Here is a 3,166-nt window from a genome sequence, read left to right on the forward strand (position 1 = left end):
AAATGCAACAAAAACTAGCAAAAAAAAGAAGCATAAATGGCAGCTTTGGCAGTTGAAATTGCAACTTTAGCAGCTTAGTTAGCCGCTCAAGCTAGCATCAATAATGCTGGAGATAGAGCAAGGAAAGAAACAGAAGGAGAAAGTTCTGGTGGCCAACTCACACATCAAGATATCGATGCAATTTTCGCAGAAAAGATTCGTGAATTTCAAATGTCTTTAAGGACACCAAGTCTCAGATACCGGAAGCCTTATCCATCTCACTATGACACAGTGCCATTTCCCTGAGGATACTTGTGGGGAAACATTGCAGCCATATCCTTTATTGGTTTGGCAATTTGTTCAGTCACGCAAAGGGTCTGCTTTCACATGGTACACTCAGTTAGAGCCAAGATCTATTCTAACATGGGATGATATGCAAAGAGCTTTTCTAGCTCAATTTGTTAATTGAAAGAAAAAAGTCACACTAATGGATTTGGCTTAAACGACACAAAGGCTTGGAGAATGCGCGATCGAATTCATCACAAGATGGAGGAGTCTTAACCTACAATGCATGGAAAAGATTTCTGAATTTTCTACAGTGCAAATATGTTACAACAACCTCATCCCTAAGGTTGTAACATTTGTAGGAATTGCAGAGCCTCAAACTTTCGACGAGTTGGTATCCAAGGCAAGTAATGTGGAGAAGCAAATGTCTCGGAAAAATGTGATTGGAAAGATGATCCAAGACTTAGAAAAGAAGTCTGACACCAAGAAAGGAGATAGCAAAAGAACGGCAAAGAAGGGAGATTCTATGGCAACATTTGTCAAAATAGACAAGAAAAATGACAATGCAAAAAGAAAAAAAGAAACCAAAGGGACAAGGAGGCTTTCGCTTAAGGAAAGAAAAGAAGTTAAATATAGTTTCGATGATGAAGATGTTGGAACTATCTTCGACGAATTCCTTGCAGCAAACATGATCAAGCTTCCTGAACCAAAGTGTCCCACTAAAGTAAATAAGAGTGATGATCCAAAGTATTGTCGGTATCATCGACTCATCAGCCATACGATAGAAGATTGTTATATTCTTAAGGATATAATTCAAAAGAAGATCAACAAGCATGAGATCGAGGTAGATTCATCCTCGAAACATCAAACGACAACGTCCAACATGATCGAAGGAAAATCAACACCCTCTGCTCCATTACCAGAAGGGGCAATCCCTGTAGGATTCCATGTCGATAATGAAACCACAGTTGTCCATGCTTATCCTGATATGCCTCGTTCTGGAAATTCAAAAATCCCACTATGTACGAGCTCATAGCAGCACCAAGTTTTGATGTTTGGGAAGATTCGTCGGAGTCATCACTTGAATCTGAAGACGAGTGGCAAACCGTCAGTGAAAAGAAGATGAAAAAGACCGCTAAACGTCTTTCTTCCACAAGGTGATCAAAAGAAAAACTATGGAGTGGACCACCCTCAAAGGATGGAAAGAAAGAGAAGAAAAAGTACTCAGAGAAGGCCTAAGTCTTTGAAGACGATGAGTACAAGTAGGCTTTTGGAGCCCCAATAACCCTGGGAGACTATCTCCTTCCAAAACTTTTCAAGAGTAAGGGAAGTGAGGAAGAAATTGGAAACTGTCGCCCAACCTCATGTGAAATCCATAACGATGGTGAGGTAGATGAAATAACTCTACGCTCTAGTCCAAAGATCTCGTCTGTGGACAAGAAAGGAGGTAAAGAAGCAGTTGATTTAGTCAATCATTCCGACAAACCAAGTGCAAGAGAGGTTCCAATCACTACCACTGTAGAGCCTGCAGTAGAAATTTCAATCTCAACCACAAAAGCAAGTACCTCTAAGAAACATGCAAACGATGTACTATAGTCCCAAGATAACAAATACGACATCATCAACCATCATAAACACATCCCATCTCTTCTCAGTGTGTATGATGCCCCTGAAAATGTCAAAGGAGCTTAGAAAAACACTCATTCTGGATTTGACAAGTCCTGAGGTTTTGAAACAAGCTTCAAATTTGCAAAAGTGAATATAACGTCACCAAAGTATTGTGCTTGCTACCTCGCAAGTATCACATTTGATGAAAATGACCTTATACTTGGAGACGAGTATCACAATCGGCCCTTGTATGTCAGTGGATTGGTGGGAAATAGATCAATAAATTGAATGTTGATTGATTGTGGATCAGCAGTAAACTTGCTTCTTCTTCGAACACTTCGAGCTTTGGGGATGAATGTTCGTCAACTGACACCATCAATGCTAACTATTCAAAGCTTCAATCAAGTTGGACAAAAAGTAATGGGAATGATAGTGTTACAAATAGAAATAGGAGAGTTGTACTCCGACGCCATTTTCCACGTAATCGATGCTAACACATCTTACAATGTTTTATTAGGACGTCTGTGGCTTCATACATATGATGTCATTCCTTCTACACTCCATCAGTGCTTCAAGTTTTTGGTGAATGGCGAAGTCAAGAAAGTTCTAGCAGATACCGACCCATTTAGGGGTAAGGAAGTGAATTACGCAGATGCAAAATTCTACAAACGGTCAAAAGTCACTTTTTCACAACCAACAAAATAAGTGATGTAGAAAGAATCACAACCACCAGCTGTGGAAAAGGCAAAGCCATTGAGACTAGTCAAAATCGCGAGTTCTAAAAGTCCAAAATCCTGACAAGTAGTTCTCAATCGCTCATTAAAAAATCGAAGTGAACCTAAAAAGAAGACAATTGAACAAATCCAAAATGCATTTAAAGCGCTTGTGACCAACTACACGAAGCCCCTGCGCAGAATCAACCAATCACTTCTTGGAGGCAATTTGATAGTGTCAACAAATTTGCAAAGGAATAATGGTTGACATGGTTCCATTATTTTGTTCAAAAGAAAAGAGTCCTCATCAAAAGTTCCATTAAAGACAAAAGCGAAGAGGCATAAAGCTAAAAAGAGTGATATCAATGTCACGGTGCACCAAGGAAATGGCATGCTCAAAGCATTTGTCTCAGAAACCAAGAATCATGAGTTGGAAGGCTTTACTGATCTTGAGAAAGCAATGTTGGCTAAAGAAGAGTCAAATAACAAGCTACCTCAAGTTTCTGTCTTCCAACGACTTGGTAAAATCACTAACTCTCAACCTAAGAAATCTCATAAAAGCAAAAAGTGGAGAGTCAAAA

General features: G+C 39.4%; 1 pseudogene; it reads left to right on the forward strand.

Annotated features, from left to right (window-relative positions):
* Positions 1–262: 262 nt before the first annotated feature.
* On the forward strand, positions 263–1,300 carry LOC148691728 (uncharacterized; annotated as a pseudogene).
* Positions 1,301–3,166: the final 1,866 nt, after the last annotated feature.

Source organism: Pyrus communis, chromosome 13 (genome assembly GCF_041283825.1).
Source record: "Pyrus communis isolate YQ-2024b chromosome 13, ASM4128382v1, whole genome shotgun sequence".
NCBI lineage: Eukaryota > Viridiplantae > Streptophyta > Magnoliopsida > Rosales > Rosaceae > Pyrus > Pyrus communis.